Here is a 21,137-nt window from a genome sequence, read left to right on the forward strand (position 1 = left end):
CACAGGGGAAGTGCTGCAAGTCATAGGAAAATAGGCAGGATTGTGTCATTCTCCTGTGAGGAGGATGGAACATCCTTGAAACCAGAAAAAGAAAACAGACTCTAATTAATGAAAGTCATGAAAGAGAATGGGTAAAAAATTATGAGACATGAAATAAGATGACAGAAAGGAGTACTAAAATAAATCAAAATTATAACAAAGATGGGAAATCATATGTATATTTAATTATCTTAGAAAGCAAAACCCAGTAATATATTTTCTGTAAGAGTCATGTTTAAAACAAAATCTAGACTTCAGTCTGGAGAAGATGATGTAGAACCGTTTCCTTGCTCCTCCCCACCAAACGTAACCATAAACCTTGGAAATTATGCCAGAAGCAACAAAAAGAGAACTCTGAAAGGGCATGAGAAGGCAAATTGGTCTATGACCTAGGACTGAAGATCACAAGTAGCAGGGTACCTCGTGCTCTCCCATCTAAGAGAAGGTTACCAGACCCACCATTTCCCAAACCCCAACCTAGCAAAAAAGGGAAGTAGGCTCATTCCTCCCCAACATCAAACAATTCCTCTGACAACCACAGGTAAGTTGAGCACCAATTTTTGATTGATGAGTGACACAGACACGCCCGGGAAAGCACTCTCTTTACCTCCTAGGCCGGAGGCTCCCCTTCTCCATGGAGTCTGCCTGTGAAACAGTCCTGTAAAACTCCTTCCACCCCTCAGGCAGCAGGAGCAGGGACCAGCAGAATCCCCAGCAGCACCAGATAAACCAAATGGACCAGAACACCACCAGGAGGCACTGAAAATCTACCTGTCATTGGAGAGAATCACCCACAGATAGAGGCTAAGACCTGTGTGAGAAACCTAAATAGGGTGACCACTTGCTAATATAAAAAAGTTTAAATAAGACTGAGTCTCCTACCAGTTTCAGGTTACAATTATTAGAAAATAATCCTTCATTTCATATCAAGAAAAATTATTACTCAGATGACAAAAGGCAATGCACAATGCCAACCCTGAGATGAATCAGATGTTGGGAATACCTGACAAAACAATTTTTGTAAAATGCTTCAACAATCCATTACAATTTATTTTGTTTTGTTTTTTTAACTGGAGATGGAGCCTTACTCTGTCCCCTAGGCTGAAATGCAATGGCACAATTTCAGCTCACTACAACCTCTGCCTCATAAGTTCAAGTGATTCTCCTGCCTCAGCCTCCTGAGTAGCTAGGATTACAGGCACGCACCACCACACCTGGCTAATTTTCATATTTTAAGTAAAGATGGAGTTTCATCATGTTAGTCAGGCTGGGTCTCGAACTCCTGACCTCAGGTGATCTGCCCGCTTTGGTCTCCCAAAGTGCTGGGATTACAGGTGTGAGCCACCATGCCCAGCCTCAAATTTTCTTGAAACAAATGAAAAAATAGAGACTCTTAGCAAAGACTGAAGTTTTACAATAAATATATTTATAGACAGATAGGGATATGTGTGTGTATATATATGTATATATTAAAAGAACCAATGGACATTATAGAACTTAAAATATATAATAACATATATAACTTAAATATATAATAAAAATACGTAATAAAATATATAACTTAAAATATAATAATACAGACTATAACACTGAGGATTTTAAAAATATAAGAATAGGATTTTTTAAAACTCACCAAAATGAGCTCAACAATAGAGTGGGGATAACAGAAGGTAAAATCAGTGGGTGTGAGGACAGATAAGTAAATTTCACCCACCCAATCTGAATGACACAGAGAAAACAGACTGGAAAAAAGCAATAAATAAAACCTCAGGAATTTGAGAGACAATAACAAAAGGTCTAATATTCACATCAGCAGAATTGCAGAAGAGGAGGAGGAAGAGAGTAAAGCTGAAAAGGCATTCAAAGAAATAACACTAAAAACTCTACAAATATGATCAAAGACACAAACCTTCAGATTCAAGAATCCAAGCAAGTCCCAAACAGGATAAACACAAAGAAATTCATGTCAAGAAACATCATAATTAAACTTATGAAAATCAAAGACAAAGAAAAAATCTTGAAAGCAGCCAGAGAGAAACAAAGCATTACTGATAAAAGAAAACTAATTCAAATGACAGTGGATTTTTCATGTGAAACTGTGGAGGTTAGAAGAATGTGGCACAACATTTTTGAAGGGCTGAAAGAAATGAACTATCAACTGCAAATTCTATATCCAGTGAAAGCATCCTTCAGAAATGAAGGTGAAATGAAGACATTCTCAGACAAAGGAAAACTAAAAGAATTTGTTGCTACCAGACCCCAGACCTACACTTATACATTGACTGAAGAAGGTCTTTCAATGGAAAGGAAATGACAAAAGAATCTTGGAGCATCAGGAAGGAAACGCAATCAAAAGGACAGAAATATTAGTTCAAACAAAAGACTATCCTTTTCTTCATGAGCTTTACATCATTTGATGATTGAAGCAAAAAAATCATAATATCATCTGATATTCAAACACCCAAAATTTGGAAAATGTATTCTAACAGTTAGCAGGCGTCCCCAAACTTTTTACACAGGGGGCCAGTTCACTGTCCCTCAGACCGTTGGAGGGCCGCCACATACTGTGCTCCTCTCACTGACCACCAATGAAAGAGGTGCCCCTTCCTGAAGTGCGGTGGGGGGCCAGATAAATGGCCTCAGGGGCGTAGTTTGGGGATGCCTGACTTAAGGAGTAATTAACACTTCTTTTACACAATCTCTTCCAAAAACAGAAGAGAAGGAAAAATTTCTTAACTCATTTTTATGAGGCTAGTATTATCCTATAACATAACTAAAGATGGTATAAAAAAAGAAAACTTCAGACCAGTATCTCTCATGAACTTAGTTGAAAACATTCTCAATAAAATAGCAAACTGAATTTAGCAATGTATATAAAGAATTATATATCATGACTTAATAGGATTTATTCCAGCTATATGAGGCTGGTCCAACATTCAAAAATCAACCAGTGTAGTTCACCATATTAATAAGCTAAAGGAAAAAACCATTTGATCATATCAATTGATGCTGAAAAAGCATTTGACAAAATCCAACACCTGTTTAATATAAAAACACTCAGCAAGTTAGAAATACAGGGCAATTACTCAACTTGATAACAAGCATCTACAGAACACCTACAGCTGACACCATCCTTAATGGAGAATGACTGAATGCTTTTCCGCTAAGAGCAAAACAAGACAAAGATGTCCACTATCATCATGCTTACTCAACATAATACTGGAAATTCTAACCATTGCAATTAGGCAAGAGAAAAAAAAATGGCATTCAGATTTAAATGGAAGAAATAAAACTTCCATCTCTATTTACAGAAGACATGATTGTTTATATAGAAAGTCCCAAGAAATCTACAGAAGAAAAATTTCTACAACTAATAAGTGAGTTCAGCAAAACTAATAAAAGATAAAACACACACACGATCAGGTTCAGTGGCTTACACCTGTAATCCTAGTGCTTTGGGAGGCCGAGGCAGGCAGATCACCTGAGGTCAGGAGTTCAAGACCAGACTGGCAAACATGGTGAAACCCCGTCTCTACTAAAAATACAAAAGTTAGCCAGGCATGGTGGCAAGTGCCTATAATCCCAGCTACTTGGGAGGCTGAAGGCAGGACAATTCCTTGAACCCAGGAGGAGGAGGCTGTGGTGAGCCGAGAACACACCATTGCACTCCAGCCTGGGTAACGAGAGCAAAACTTCATCTCCAAAAAAAAAAAAAAGATAAAACTTAAAAAAAAATTCATATTTTTATATACTAACAATATGCAGAAACAAATTAAAAGCATAATACTATTTATAATAACTCCAAAGAAAATAAGATAATTATGTGTAAGCTCATGTATAGAATCTTATGCTAACAATTACAAAACGCTCATGAAATAAATCAAAGATGACCTAAATAACTGGAGAAGCATACTGTGTTCATGGGTTGGGAAATGCAACACAGTAAAGATGTCAATTCTTCTAAATTGATCTATAAGCTTAATGCAATTCCTATCAAAATCCCATCAAAGTTTTTCTAAATGTAGATGTATTAATTAGAATTCTCCAGAGCAACAGAGCAAATATAATCTCATTATAATAAACCAGATATTTATCATAAAGAATTGGCTCACATGATTATGGAGGCTGGGAAGTACCAAGATCTGCAGTCAGCAAGCTGGAGACCCAGGAGAGCCAACAGTATTGTTCCACTCCTGGTCCAAAGACCTGAGAATGAGAGCCAGTGCTGTAAGTTCCAGTTTGAATCTGAAGGCCTGAGAATCAGGAAAGCTGATAATGTAAGTTCCGATCTGAATCTGAGTCTGAATCTGAAGGTAGGGGAAGACTGATGTCCTAGCTTGAAGACAGTCGGCCAAAGAGAGCAAATTCTGCCTTATTAAGCTTTTTTGTTCTATTCAGGCCTTGGCAGATTAGATGACGTCCAGCCTTATTGGTGAAGATAATTAACCTAATGACTCAGAAGTCAATTTCACCCAGAAAAACAGTCACAGACCTACCCAGAATTATTTTTAACCAATATGTGGGCAACCCATGGCCCAGTCAATTTAACACATAGAATTAACCAACACAATAGACAAGTATATCCTAAAAATTATACAGAAATGTACAGGCCATTCAATAGCTAAAACAATTATGACAAAGAAGAATAAAGTAGGAGAAATCACTACCTGATATTAAGGCTTTGTATACAAGTATAGCCATAGTAATCAAGACAGTGTAATATTAGCAGATGGATAAAGGCATCAATCAATGGAAAAGAACAAAAATCCCGGAAATAGACATACACAAATATGCTCAACTGATTCTGACAAAGGTGAAAAGCAATTCAATGGAGGAGGAACAGCCATCTCAACAAATAATGCTGGAGCAGTTGAACATTTACAAGCCAAAAATGAACCTTGACCCTACAAAAATTAACTCAACAGGCCAGGTGCAGTGGCTCACACCCATAATCCCAACACTTTGAGACACCAAGGCAGATGGATCACTTGAGGTCAGGAGTTCAAGACCAGACTGGCCAACATGGTGAAACCTTATATCTCTTATAAAAATACAAAAATTAGCCAAGTGTGGTGGCACACACCCATAGTCCCAGCTACTCAGGCGGCAGGAGAATCACTTGAATCTGGGAGGCAGAGGTTGTGGTGCACCAAGATTGTGCCAATGCACTCCAGCCTGGGTGACAGAGCAAGACTTCATCACAAAAAAAAAAAAAAAAAAAAAAAAAAATTCAAAACAGATCAAGAATGTAAGTGTAAAACTAAAACTTTCAGGAAAAATAAAAGGAGCAAATCTTCTAATTCTAGGACTGGGTAAAGATTTCTCAGATTTAACATATAAAACACAATCCCTAAAAGGAAAATGCATAAATTGTACTTCATAAAAACTAAAAACTTTTGTTGTGTGAAAACGTATGTGAAGAGCATGAAAAGATAAGCTACAGATCAGGAGGATTATTTGCAAACCACAACCCAACAAAGGACTAGTATCTAGAATGTATAAAGAACTCTCAAAACATTAAAAAAAAAAAAAAAAAAAAAAAAACTAAAGAAAATGGGCAAACAATATGCACAAGCATTTCACCAAAGAGGACAGGCAGATGATAAGCCCATGAAAGGATGTTCCACATCATTAGATACCAGGGAAATGCCAATTTAAACCACAATGAGGTATCACCATACGCCGTTTTTTGTTTGTTTTTTTTTTTTTTTTTTGAGGCAGAGTCTTGCTCTGTTGCCAGGCGCCAGGCTGGAGTGCAGTGGCGTGATCTTGGCTCACTGCAACCTCCGCCTCCCAGGTTCAAACAATTCTCCTGCCTCAGCCTCCCGAGTAGCTGGGACTACAGGCATGTGCCACCATGCCCAGCTAATTTTTGTATTTTTAGTAGAGATGGGGTTTACCATGTTGGCCAGGATGGTTTCAATCTCTTGACATTGTGATCCACCCTCCTCGGTCTCCCAAAGTGCTGGGATTACAGGCATGAGCCACCACACTGGGCCACACCTCTCTTAATGAGTAAAAATAGAAAACAAAGACAACACCAAATGCTAACGAGGATGTGGAGAACTGGGTTACTCATACATTGCTAGCAGGAATGTAAAATAGTACAGCCACTTTATAAAACAGTTTCTGATAAAACTGTGTAATTACTATACAATCCAGCAATTATACTCTTGGGGTATAATCCCAGAGAAATGAAAATTTCTGTTCACAAAAAGAGCTTGTACATGAATGTTCACAAAAGCATTATTCATAGTAGTCAAAACCTGGAATCAACTCAGCTGTCCTTCAACAGGTGAATGGTTCAACTACAGTACATTCTTACCATGGAGTACTACACACCAGTAAGAAAGCACTAATGATTGATACACACAACAACTTGAATAAGTCTCCAGGGAGTTATGCTGAGTGAAAAAAGTCAGTCTCAAAACATTACACACTATCCGATTCCTCTTTTTTTTTTTTTTTTTTTTTTTTTGAGACAGAGTTTCGCTCTTGTTACCCAGGCTGGAGTGCAATGGCGCGATCTCGGCTCACCGCAACCTCCGCCTCCTGGGTTCAGGCAATTCTCCTGCCTCAGCCTCCTGAGTAGCCGGGATTATAGGCACGCGCCACCATGCCCAGCTAATTTTTTTTTATTTTTAGTAGAGACGGGGTTTCACCATGTTGACCAGGATGGTCTCGATCTCTTGACCTCGTGATCCACCCGCCTCAGCCTCCCCAAAGTGCTGGGATGACAGGCTTGAGCCACCGCGCCTGGCCCGATTCCATTTTTTAAATGACATTTTTTAAGTAACATTTTTTAAATGACAGACTAGTGGATGCCTGGGGTTAGGGATAGTAGGGGAGGGAGGATGAAAGAGGGTCTGGCTACAGGAGAGGAACAGGATCCTTGTGGTAATGGAAATATTCAAAGTCTTGACTTTTGTGAGATACACAAACTTACACATGTGACAAAACCATAGAGAACTAATTGTGTTAGGAGGCCTAGGTGGGCAGATCACTTGAGGTCAGGAGTTTGAGCCCAACATGGTGAAACCCTGTCTCTACTAAAAATACGAAAATTAGCCAGGCATGGTGGCAGGTGCCTGTAATTCCAGCTTCTTGGGAGGCTGAGGCACAAGAATCCTTTGAACCCAGGAGGTGGAGGTTGCAGTGACCCAAGATCACAACACTGCACTCCAGGCTGGGCAACAAATGAGACTCTTGTCTCAAAAAAACAAACACATAACAACCACAACAAAAAAAAAACTGAATGTGCACACATATGCACACACACACGTATTACTGAATACAAGTAAGAGTGAGAAAATGAAGTGTTCCCGATGTCAATATTTTGGTTGTGACATTATACTACGTTTTGCAAAAATGTTACTGAGGAAACTGACACATACAAAGTGTACATGGTTGCACATGGTTAAAGTGTACATGGGATCTCTTCATATTATTTCTTACAATGCATGTGAATCTACAATTACATTAATAAAAATCTCAATAAAAAAACAAAGCTACAGGAAAGTTGAAAAATAAAGGGACGATATGGCAGAGATGGACACCTGTCAATTACTAATATATACATTCTTCCCTTCTTCCACAGAACACAATTTTTACTTAGGCACATGGCTTCCTGGAATAAGCACTCCATTTCCCATCCTCCTTTGCAGCGAGGAGTGGCCCATGACTAAGTCCTAAGCAATGGATGTGGTAACGACTTGATTACTTCCAGGGAGTGTTCTTAAAGAAAGGGGGCATGCCCTTCTACCTCTCCTTCTTCCTTCTGTCTCCCTAAATCATGAGAACCAGAGACATAACCTAGAGATTGTGGAAGGATAAGGTGGAAGGATCCTATGTGGACTTTATGGGGCCACCATAACAGCTCTTGCCTGCCTGTATTTCATTAAGAAATAAACTTTTATTAATCATGTTAAAGCTGCATGAATCCTAGCTTTCTTCTGGACTTCTATGAAATAACTTTCACCTTATTTGGGAAATTGGTATTTGGGTTTTCTTTGACTGAAGTTGAATCCAAACTTTATTAGCACAAAAATAAAAAAATATTCCTTGCAAAAATTAAACTACAATTTTGTTATCAAGCCAGGTAGAATTCCAGGCCAAGAAGAAAACTACAAGGGACAAAGAAGGATGTCATAAACTGTAAAAGAACTGTAGATCAGGCAGATATAAGGATCATGAATATTTATGTGTTTAATAATATAGCCTCAAAGACTATAAAGCAACAGCTGACAGTATTACGGGGGGAAAGAGATACATAAAAAACCATAGCTAAGGAATTTAGCATACCCCTCCCAGAGACTAACAGATCAAGGTGATAAAAATGAGCCAAAATAGAAGATTTAAGCAATACTATTAATAACTTTAACTGAAATGTAATAAAGGACTACACTTAAGACATAAAGAATATATGTTATTTTCTAACTCATCTGAAACATTCAAAAAATTCTCCATGAACTAGGTTACAAACGATGATTATTCAACCATTTTTGAATGCTGTAATAAAAATGGGAATCAATAACAAAAAGACAGGTTTTTATTAATACCGGAGGTAGAAAAACCAAAAAAACCAAGCTACTTAATAATACTTGTGTTAAAGAGGAAATCATAGGGGAAATTACAAAATACTTAGAACTGAATGACAGTAAAAACACCACATGTCAAAATTTGTGGGATACAGCTAAAGCAAGACTAAAGGAAAATTAATGGCTTTAACTATAGTTTATATATTTAAAAAAAAAAAACAACGAAGATGGGGGATAGGGGAAAGTCAGCTAAGTACTTGACTTAGGAATTTGGAAAAAAGATCACAGAAAAAGGAACAGAAATCAGTAAAATCAATAATAAAAGTACATTAAATTAAAATCACCTTTTTGCAACTCCTAATAAATTGATCTAGACATTGATCATCAATGGCTACTAAAATCATTAAAGGAGAGCCCATCAGACATTATCATTATACTCCTCTTGAAGGACAAATATAACCCACTTGTGAGATAGTAATGTTAAAAGTGTATATCTATATCTCTCTCAATCTAGATAGACAGGTATGTATACAGATTTAGATCCTAAAAAATTTGGTCAAGCCAATTGTGAATTTGCACAAAATTCAATGAAATTTTATTCATCTCTAAGTTCAGTGAAAGTTCATCAAAATTCTAGCAGACATTTCTTAGAAAGCTGACAAATTGATTCCAAAATTGATATATAGAAAAATGAAGTTTCAAAGTTCACAGAAAGCTAAAGCAATTGTTAAAAAAGAACAAACTATGGTGATTTGCTCTATCAGGTATTAAGACATACTACAGAACTATATGATTTTATAAAGTCTGGTATTAACTCAAGAACAGACATAGAAATCCAATGGAAAATAACTTACAATATATAAATAGACCTGTGTATATGTAGGGATTTGACATATGATCAAGATGTCACAAATTAGTGGAGGAAGGATAATTTATTTTGTTGAGGGTTCACCAAAAAAAAAAAAAAAAAAAAAAAAAAAAAAGTGTTAAATCTCCACCTCATACCATACACAAAAGTGAATTCCGGGTAAAGGCCTAAAACTGAAAGGTAAAATGCTAGCCCTAATTGAACGAAAATGAATAATGCTCTCCTCCTGCACTTGGGCAGGGATGGACTTCACAAACAAAACAAAAATAGCAAAAACCATAAACAAAAATTGATTAATTTGACTATATAAAAAAGATTTCTATTAATTGAAAGGATGCTATATTGGGTTTCTAGGGCTTTTGTAACAAAACACCACAAACTGGTGGCTTAAAAGAGCAGAAACTTATTGTCTCACAGTTCTAGAGGCTAGAAGTCTGAAACCCATGTGCTAGCAGGGCCAGGCTGTCCCAGAAACCTGTAAGGAGGAACCCTTCCTCACCTCTTGTAGCCTCTGGTGTTTGCCGCCAACCACCAGGCTGTAAGAGCAACATTTCCTCATCTCTTCCAGCCTCTGGTGTCTGCTGCTGACCCTGTAGCTTCATTGCTCCCATCTCTGCCTCTGTCACCTCACGGCTCTCTTCTCCCTGTGCTTCTGCTCCTCTTTAAGGACATCAGTCATATTGGATTAGGGCTCACCTTAAAGACCTCATTTTAACTTGATTACATCTACAAAGACCATCTACATTTCCAAATAAAGTCACATTCAAACGTACCAGAGGTTAGGACTTCAAAATACACTTTGGCGGGGACACAATTCAACCTCTAACAGGCAGCATAACTTCAATCTCTGCCTTCACCTTTGCATGGCCTTCTTTCCTGTGTTCTCGTTCTGTCGTCTTCTCTTCCTATAAAAACACCAGGACTGGATTTAGGGTGAAACTGATTTCATTTTGGGATCCATATGTATAACAGTCTGTTTTCACACTGTTGACAAAGACATACCCAAGACTGGGTAATTTATAAAGAAAAGAGGTATAATGGACTCACAGTTCTATGTGGCTACAGAAGACTCACAATCATGGCATGTCTTACATGGTGGCAGGCAAGAGAGAAATGAGAAACGACCAAAAGGGGTTTCCCCTTATAAAACCATCAAATTTCATAAGACTTATTCACTGCTATGAGAACAGTATAGGGGAAACTGCCCCCACCAGGTCCCTCCCACAACATGTGGGAATTATGGGAGCTACAATTAAAGATGGGATTTGGGTGGGGACACTGCCAAACCATACCACCATGTTATGGATATGGTTTGGTCTGTTTTGCATTGCTATAAATATCAAGTGTGGGTAATTTATAAGGAAAAGAGGTTTATTTGGCTCATCATTCTGCAGGCTGTATAAGCATGCCACCAGCTTCTAGTGAGGCCTCAGGGAGCTTACAATCATGGCAGAAGGTGAAGGGCAAGCAGGTGTGTCAGCTGTCCAAAGCCAGAGCAAGACAACACCAAGCTCTTTTTAACAACCAGCTCTCACATGAACTAAGAGCAATAACTCACTCCTTACCTCAGGAAGGGCACTAAGCCATTTGTGAGGGATAAGCCCCTATGACCCAAACACCTCCCACCAGGCCCCACCTCCAAAATTAGGGATCACATTTCAACATGAGATTTGAAGGAGAAAAACATACAAACTATATCAGGATCCTTAACTAATCACATCTGCAAAAACCATATTTCCAAATAAGACCATATTCTGTGGTTCCAAGTGAACATGAATTATTGGGGGACAGCACTCAACCCACTACAGTCAGCCCTCTAGCCCTTCAAAATTTACATCCTTTCCATGTGCAAAATACATTCACCTCATCCCAGCATTCACAAAAGTCTTAACCCAATCCAGTAACAATTCCAAGTCTAAAATGGCATTTAAATGTTATCAACTGAATAAGTCTTAAATCTCATAACCCACATTTTCTAAATTAGGGTGAGACTCTGAATATGATCCATCCCAGAGAAAAGTTCCCTTCCATTTGTGGACATGTGAAACTAGAATATAAGTTACCTGCTTACAAAATACAATGGCAGACAGGCATGGCATGGATATTCCCATCCCAAAAGAGAGGATTTGAAAGAAAAGGGTCACCATTCCCAGCCAAATCCAAAACCCAGCAGCAAAAAATGTCATTAGGTTTCAAGATCTAAGAATAATTCTGTACATGCTCTGGGCTCGCAGTGACAGCTCCTGACTCTGTGCCTGCCTCTCTGACCTCTACCTCCACATCTGTGGATCTGTCCTTTTCAGTCATTCATCTTTTTCCTTTAACAGTAGCACATGTTCACAGCTGAGCAGCTCTATCAACTAGTTTCCTGACTATAGAATCCCAGAAGTCTGACAGCTTTTCTTCATTTCGTGGTCTCTGTCAGTCCAGGCTGGCCATGTTCCTATTGGTATAATATTCTCAAAGATGCTGTGGATCTCCTGTGTATGCCAAGGGGAAACACATCATTAGACAGAAGGATTCTCCACAGATACTTCCTGATTAACCCCACCTCTATTCCTGGCTTCTGCTGAGATGGCTGATTGGAATCATGAAACACACACCTAATCTCTTTGCAAAATGTTGTCTAGCCACAGGTTTGGAGCTCTCTCCACAATGTGCTTTCTCAACAGAGAAACCAAGAACCTCCCAAATCATCAAGTACTGGTTCCTTTATGCTTAACAATTCCTTCCTCAATTTATCTCTTTCCTCTTGTACTTCACTATAATCAATAAGGAAAAACCAGGCTACATCCTCCACATTTTGCTTTGAAATTTCCTCAGCTAAATATCCAAGTTAAGTTCTGCTGCAGAACATAAATCAGCCAAGTTCTCTGACACCTTATAAGAAGAATCACCTTTGCTTTAGTTTCCAATAACATGTTCCTCATTTCCTTCTACCATCTCAACAGAAGTATCTTTAATGTTCCTATTTCTAGCAACATTCTTTCTATATATATGATGTATATATATTCTCTAAGATGATAGAAGCTTTCTCAACCATTCTCATTACTTCCATCCGAGCATTCACTAGAATTGCTTTTAACATCCATATTTCTAGCAACAGACTCTTCCTCAATGCTCTCTAGGCTTTTTCTATCATGAAATTCAAAAGTCTTCCAGCCTCTGCCTATCAACCAATTCCAAAGCCACTTCCACATTTTTCAGTATGTTACAGCAGCACCCACTTTCCGGTAACAGAGACTGTATTCATGTCCTAGGGCTGCTATACCGAAGTACCACAAACTGTGTGGCTTAGAACAACAGAAATGTATCCTCTTACAGTTCTGGAGCCTAGAAGTCTGAAATCAAGGTGTCGGTAAGGCCATGCTCCCCCTGAAGCCTCTAGGAAGGAATCCTTCCTTTCCTCTTTCAGCTTCTGAGGGCTCCAGGCATTCCCTGGCTCACAGCATCGTAACTTCAATCTCCGCCTCCACCTTCACATGGCCTTCTTGTGTGTCTGTGTTCTATTCTCCTCTTATATGGACATCAGTCATGGGATTTAGGGCCTACCCTACATCTGGGAGGACGTCATCTTGATATCCTAAACTAGTTACATTTGCAAATAATGTCACATTCTGAGGTTCCAGGTGGACATGAATTCTTGGGAGATACTATTTCACCTACTACAGATACTATGGACAAAATTTGCAAACAAGTGACAACTTACAGAAAATATTTCAAAGTCTGAAATCATTAAGGATTACAATGTGTAACATGCAAGAAACCCAAACCAACAAGATGGGAAATCCTACAGAAAAGTAGGCAAAAGAGATGAATACCCAATCCATAGAAGCAGACACCCAAATGAATAAAATTTTATAAAGAGCTATTTGGCCTTACTTAATCATAAGATAAATCAGAATTAAAACAAGGAAATCCTACTTTATGCCCATAACATTGGCATGAAAGATTAAGTTAGATAACACATGTGTTGAGAAGAATGTGTAGAAATAGAAACCCTACATAAGTTACACTGACTTCTTCTCTTGCTCAGAGTAAATCCAAAGTCTATACTCTAACCCACAAGAGCCTGAAATTACTGGTCCCACTACAGCTCCAATCTCATCTCCACCCACCCTCTGCTTCCCTCTCTCTGCTGCAGCCCACCAGTCTCTGTGCTGTTCCTCTAACAGGCCAAGCATGCTTTGAGACCTGGGCTTTGGCACCTACAGTTTCCTCTGCCTGGAATGCACACTCCTTTCATCTGAATGGCTTGTTCTCTAATTTCATTGAGTTCTCTGCTCAAATGTCGCCTATTTAAGGCGTCTTCATCAATCATTCTAGTAACATAGGACAGAACTGTCTCTCTTTTCTGATTTTTCTTCATCACGGTTACAATTCTCCAGAACATTTTAGATTTTGCTTGTCTGTTTATTGTCTATCTTCCTCTACTAGAATGTATACTCAGTTCTGCTCACTGCAGCATCCTCCAAGCCCAAAACAGTTCCTTTAAAAAGGTGACATTTGAACAAGGAGAGCTCAGTGAAATACAGTGCTCATAAATGTGCTGAATGAATAATGAAGTACGACTGTTTATTGATTACTATACATTGAGTGCTTTAGTTGTACTATCTCATTTGATTCTTACAACCATCTGAGTTAGTCATTATTAGTTCCATTATACTGACTTGGAGACTGAGGCTCAGAAGGATTAGGCAACCAATGGAGATCACACAGCTAACAAATGATCAATCTGAGACTTGAGCCCAGCCTGGTTGATTCAAAATCCCAGACCCCCACACTTCATTGTACTCTGTCAATCACCCAAACAGAGTTCACAATTCTCACGTGACAGTCATGAATGTGCACAGCTGAGATCTCCTGCTGCAGGGAGTGTGGTTATCATTCTTCTAGATCCACCACCACATTAGTGGTAAGGCCACACTTCCCCCAGGCTGCTCTCAGCCAAGGACTAAGCACAGTTGGTACTAGTTTGGCCTCTTCTAGGGGCAACTTTGGCTTGACACTCCCCATCAGCCTGGCCAAAACCTTCTGAGACATGCACAGGACTGAGATTCTTCCTATCCCATTCCCCTTCCCTCCCCATCCTTTCTCAGGCTCAGACCAGTTGAGGTTTGAGGCTGTTTCTGCCTTCTCCTGCCCCCTCCCCTTTGTCCTTTATAGATATCCTTCCTGCAATGAAGCTCTTGTGCCCCTGACCCCAGCTTGGCCTCTCCTTCTTGGATGTCCAGCTTTAACACACTTCATGACACTCAGGAGTCAGCCAGCACAGCACATGCTAAAGCTGGGAACACACATAACCCAGACCCAGCAATTCCATTCCTATATATATATATATACCCAGCAGAAATGCAGACATATTGTTTAAAAAGCTAAGGACAGGACCGGCGTAGTGGCTCAACACCTATAATCTCAGCACTTTGGGAGGCCAACGTGGGTGGATTGCTTGAGCTCAGGAGTTCAAGACTAGCCTGGGCAACATGGCAAAACCCCATCTCTACTAAAAATACAAAAATTATCCCGACGTACCTATAGGTGGGGAGTACCTATAGTCACAGCTACTCGGAGGGCTGAGGTGGGAGGATTGCTTGAACCTGGGCGATGGAGGTTGCAGTGAGCTGAGATCATGCCACTGCACTCCAGCCTGGGTGACAAAACAAGATCCTGTCTCAAAAAAAAAAAAAAAAAGGACAATAATGTTCAGAGCAGCACTATTCATAACAGCCCCAAATTGGAAATTACTCAAACACCTACTAATGGTTGAATGGGTAGCTACATCATGGTTTTTCATACAATAGAACATTAGACAGCAAAGACAATGAACAATCTACAATTTCAACAATACAAATGAATCTCACAAATATAACACTGAGTGACATATACCAGATGCAAAAGAATATATACTGTCAGATTCTTTTTTTTTTTTTTTTTTTTTTTTTTTTTTTTTTTGGCGGGTCTCACTCTGTTACCCAGCTGGAATGCAGTGGCTCAGTCTTGGCTCACTGCAGCCTCTATCACTACAGGCTCAAGCAATCCTCCCACCTCAGCCTCTCAAGCAGCTGGGACTACAAGGGATGTCCCACCACATCCAGCTATTTTTTTTTTAATTATTATTGTTTTGTAGAGACAATGTTTCATCATGTTCCTCAGGCTGGTCTCAAACTCCTGGGCTTGAGAGCAACCTCCTGCCTCAGCCTCCCAGAGTGCTGGGATTACAGGAGTGAGCCACTGTACCTGGCCTTATATACTGTAAGATTCTATTTATGCAAAGTGCAGAGCTAATTTATGATGTTAAAAGTCAGGACAGCAGTTACCCTTGGAAGGTGTGGTAATGACTAGAAGGGACTAATAGGAAATTCTAGTTATGTTCTGGTTTTGCATCTGGATAGAAGTTACGTGACTCAGTTTATCTTTCAGAAATCAGAAATGTGCAATTGTACAATCTGTACACTTTTCTATATGTTAAACTCCAATAAAAAATATCTTCATGAAAAAAATAAAAGAGTAGGCCAACATTAAACTGTCAACCAAGAGCCAAAATCACAACCCAAGTGATAAGCCCCAACCTTGTTCCTGTCAGGGCCCTACCATCCTCAGAGTCACCTCATGGCTCAAAACTGTCCCTTGCCCTTATCCCTGATAGCCAGTATGTCACCAAGTCCTGATGACTCTTCTGCACCATCCCTGTCAGCTCTGACTTGTTTTCTGTGTTTCTGCTGTCACTGCTCCATTTGATGCCTGGATTCAGCAAAAGTTAGCATCTAACTGGTCTCTCAGCCAGGGCCAGGATTAGGGTGAGGCAAGTAAGAAATATACCAGACGCAAAAGAATATATACCGTCAGATTCACTGTCAGAATATATACTGTCATTTTGCACCTAGGGGGAGAATGTAAGGAAGCATCACCTTCAGGATTTTGTAAATTCAGAATCGTCCCCTGACAGTGGTGCTTCTTTAAATTTTCCCTGCCTCAGCCTAGTCCCAGCCTGCCCCCAGCTTTCCACTTTGCCCCCCAGCACACATGGCTCCATGTCGCCAAATTATTCTTGCTTCCATCATGGCCCTCCTCTGCCCAAGGATTTCCTAGTGCCCCATCTGCCTGCTAAATTAAGGATGACCCTGGGGTGGTCACATACCTCCCTTCACCCCAGTTGCTTTATAAGGACAGTGAGAAGCCTGGACCCAAAGGTTTCCATTGAGTGCCAGCTCCAGGCAGTTATAACAGCTATCTTAAGCCCTGGGTTGAAATAGGACTCTGAGGCAGATTCACTGTACAAAGCTATCACCTGAGCACGGTGGCTCATACTTTAATCCCAGCACTTTGGGAGACTGAGGCAGGTAGACCACTTGAGGTCAGGAGTTCAAGACCAACCTGGCCAACATGATAAAACCCTGTCTCTACTAAAAATAAAAAGATTAACCGGGTGTGGTAAATGCCTGTGCTCACAGCTACTCAGGAAATCGAGGCAGGAGAATCACTTAAACCTGGGAGGCAGAGGTTGCAGTGAGGTGAGATTGCACCACTGTACTCCAGCCTCAGCAACAGAGCAAGGCTCAGTCAAAAAAAAAAAAAAAAGTATCTATTTGAGCTGCTATAACAAACTAATATGGACTACTAGATGACTGAAGCAATGATTAGTGCCCACAGTTCTGGAGGCTGGGAAGTCCTAGATCACAGCACTGGTAGATTTGGTGTCAGGTGAGTGTTCACTTCCCAGTTCACAGACGGTGCTTTCTTGCTGTGACCTCACATAGTGGAAAGGGCAAGGGCATTCTCCAGGGCCTCCTTTCTAAGGGCACTAATCCCATTCATAAGGGCTCCATCCTCATGAACTAATCACCTCCCAAAATTCCCATCCTCTACTGCCATCACCTTGAAGGTTAGGATTTCAACATAGGAAGAGTGAGAGGACATAAACATTCACCCTATAGCAGCAAGGAAGAGGAGAATCATGATACACAAGTCAGGTATTTGTCTTAAGTAACTCTAAATCTAAACTGTGCACCCCAGCCTTCCAGACCCTCCATAATCTAGTCTTATCCTGCAGTGGTTCTGTTTCCCAGGGAATCAATTCTAAAATGTCCAGCCTAGGTTCCAAAATAAGCTAAGCAGGCAGACTAAAATGAGCCTCACTGTCCTGGAGGCAACACGATCACCTGTGGTGGCCACGTCACTCTCACGTCCACCAGGGCCAAGCCCCTATGAAGGTGGTCAATCCTCAGGGCCCCCGGGCCTCATCTCCATTTTTGGAATCCAATTACAAAACATTGCTCTGATCTTGTTCCAGAGAGCTGATTTATGCCCCAGCTAAGAGAAAATGAACCAAAAATATTGTACCCATTTGTTCGAGCTGTGGATGGTTAAACAGGGTCACCTCTCGCCTGCCAACTGGCCTGGTCCTCTCAGCTACTCTGGCACCTGCTGAAGGCAGCTGGATTTGGCAGGTGGCCAGGCAGGTCAGCCCAGCCAAGAGGACAAAGTCCAGACTGTGAACCCATGGAAATGCCAACCCAATGCCCCTTGGAGGCCCCCAGGGTTTTCTGAGTCCAATACAGACACACACACACACACACACACACGTGCCTAACAGTTTATGAGTTATGAATGGAAAAATCTTCCTAGTCCCCAGTTTTTCTTTCTTTCCCAGCATCTTTTCACCCAGATGGTGATGTCTGGGCTTTGCCAGAGCTAGCACATGCAGGGATCTCTGGTCAGAGAAACTCCAGAAAAAATGTCCTTCCTCTCCATCTGGGTGGGCACTAACGCACAGCCACCCAAAAGGCAGGTGGGGAAGTCAGGTACGTATAAATGCAATACAAGATTTGTGCTCTGCTTGGGCAAGTGCCAGAAAAACACAGAAAAGAAGGGACTGATTCTCCAGAGTGAAGTATGAGGGCTTCTTGGAGGAGGTGACTGACATGAACCTCAAGGGATAAATAAGAGCCTAACAGAGCTGCAAAAAGCAGAAAAGCTTGTGCCAAAGGATAGAGGCAGGAATAAATCTGACTGATTATCAAGCACCTGCTGGTGCTCAAAACCCCAGGACCGGGCCTATGTGGCCTCCAGGCCATGACCTCATTTCCAGCGCTTAGGGACAGTGGTGGCAAGCTTTGCTCTGCCTCCCCCACCTGGGCAGCATTTCCAGTCTGCTCCAACAGCTCCCTACAGACCACCGTCAGACCTCCCCAGGGATATTCCTAACATCCCTTGTCCAGGGAGGACCCATGTGGGGGAAACTGTGGCAGGTAAAACAGTAGGAAGTGAGGTTTCTAGAGACTGGAGGAGCCAGAAGAAATGAGCGGGGCAGCTGGGCTCTGCTCCTCCCTCTCCAGAAATGCCCTGCGAGGGGTTGGTCCTGTCTCCTTCCTGCGAAGCCGGTCATTCTTCACCCACTGCTGCCCACCCCTGCTGAAGCCCGGGATGCATGCACAGCCAAGTAAACAGCGGGGCCGGCAGTGGGGGCATGAGACTGTGCATGCACCATGCTCCCTGGGCTGGAGCACAGCCTTCTCCCATGAGCCGAACTGAATAACCCGATTCTCAGGAAGGTATGTCAGAGAAGCCACTCAGAAGAAGGACTTGCATACTCTGTGGGGACAATGTGTGAGCACAGAGGGTAAGAGAGACAGAGGGGGATGCATAAGGGAGGGGGAAGGAAGAAACCCCCTTTTCTCTCTCCATCCAACAGTTCCATCCACCATCCCCCAATTCCTACCAGTTGCCTACAGGCACCCTTCAAAGGCCGTCTCCTCCATGGCGCCCTCCCGCCTGCCCTGGCAGTCTACCTAAGGGTGAGAACCACTCTCTGTAGTCCATCGTCTTAGGAAGCAAGGCTACGCAGTGGAATTAACCAGGGGTCAGGAGGCTAAGTGTAGGTTTGGTTTCCAGTTATGCCTCCTCTAAGTGGGTGACCTTGGGCAAGGTTCTCATCTGTAACGAACATAGGTTTTTCATCTGCCAGTTGAGACTTGCTCATAGTACCTCCCAATATCGAAGGGATTAAATGAGATATTTGTAAAGTCCGAGAACGTACTTCTCTAATACATGCTTCATTTTCAAGTGCACAGCTCACCTCCTCCCCTACATTGCAAGCTCCAGAGGGGAAGTTTTGTGCTTCATCCCACCCCCATCACACAGCGCTGGGCACGGGGGTGGGGGGGGCTCAATAAATGCCCTTTGGAAATCACAGCTTATCGAACAACAGAGAGGAAAAGGAGGCAGAATCCTGGGAAGGGTGCTTTGACCCCCCAGGCTGGGCAGGAGGCTGAGTCCCATCTTTCTAATCTAGTTGTAAAGCGCTTGTGTTCATTATTTTAACAGTTATTCGTGATCAAACGATTTGGTGTTAATGTGGATCTAATGTATAAATCCATACGGGTCCCACAGTCATTTAGCATTAATTAAACGAGGCCATTCTAAGGCTGAGATTCCACTGGGTTTATTGCGCTTAGCAATGGCAGAAACCACTGGGCCACTCTGCTTTCTCTCTGCTCCTGTCTTGTCGCATTTACCTCTGGAGAGCAGGGGCAAAACAGGCTTGAAGCTACCCTGGGACAGAGGGTGGGACATAGGGAGGACCCTGCCTAGGGTGTGGAAAGATGACTGACAGGTGGGAAGTCCACAGAGGCCCAGCTTGCAAAGAAGAAATAAGGGTGGCATTAGCATACCATGGGCCTGGATGTCGGAAGAACAGGATTTTAGTCCTGCTGTGCTGCTGATGATCAGCTGTGCGGCCTCATGCAAGACACTTCCCTTCTCTGTCTTCATCAGCTAATGAAGAAGCTTGGATATGCCAACATCATTCTCTCTACTTGGAATGCATCTCTTTAAATGGCTGCTCCTTTCCATCTTTCACATCTCAGCTCACAGGATGGCTCCTCCAGAAGAGATAACCAGCCTCTGTTACCACCACTCCCCACCACCCAAGCACCCTGCAGCACATCATCTCTTTCATTTTCTTAACGGAACTTACCACTGTCTTAATTATCTCTGCATTTGTACCCACTTGTTCCTTTGCATATTATCTCTGGTGACAGCGGGAGGAGTCCCCACTGTCATCTCCACATGATCAAGGGCTTCATATGTCTTATCCATCTCTTTAATACCAATTCAGTATGTGGCATATGGTGGGGCCTCAAAAAAATATGCCCATCAGCTGAATCATTAGGTGATCACTAAAACCCCTCCAGGATGGCACTCAATGGTGCCCGACACCCAGAAAAGGGTGGTATAGGGTGCATGAGAGTGGGGCTCATTCAGGAGAACTTGAGGGAAAAGGACAGTCAAAGCTGGGTTCTGGGGGACAGAGGAAAGCCAGCCTAGAGAAGGGGGAAACATGGATGTCATCTTAAGCAGGTAGGCAGACAGGAGCCACAGTGGTGGAGAGCTTCAAGGCCCTGAAGCTGCTACACCTTCAGGCTCCCAGCCAAGACCATTTGGTGAACTCTATTAATAATCACAATACAGAATCCCTTGTGGACTGGAACAATTTCTCTTCCAAGGCAGTGACATGCATATCACTTCACTTTATTCTCCTGCCATCCCCTTGATACAGGGGAGGAGAAAATATCTCCTTCTGTTTATATGTATAAAATTAATAACAATAATTGCCCATTTGTATAGTACTTTCCCATTTCCAGGACAGATATTGTTATACAGGAATGATAGTGTTTATCCCCAAGTTGCAGAGG

This window comes from Saimiri boliviensis, chromosome 6 (assembly GCF_048565385.1).
Source record: "Saimiri boliviensis isolate mSaiBol1 chromosome 6, mSaiBol1.pri, whole genome shotgun sequence".
NCBI classification, from domain to species: Eukaryota; Metazoa; Chordata; class Mammalia; order Primates; family Cebidae; genus Saimiri; species Saimiri boliviensis.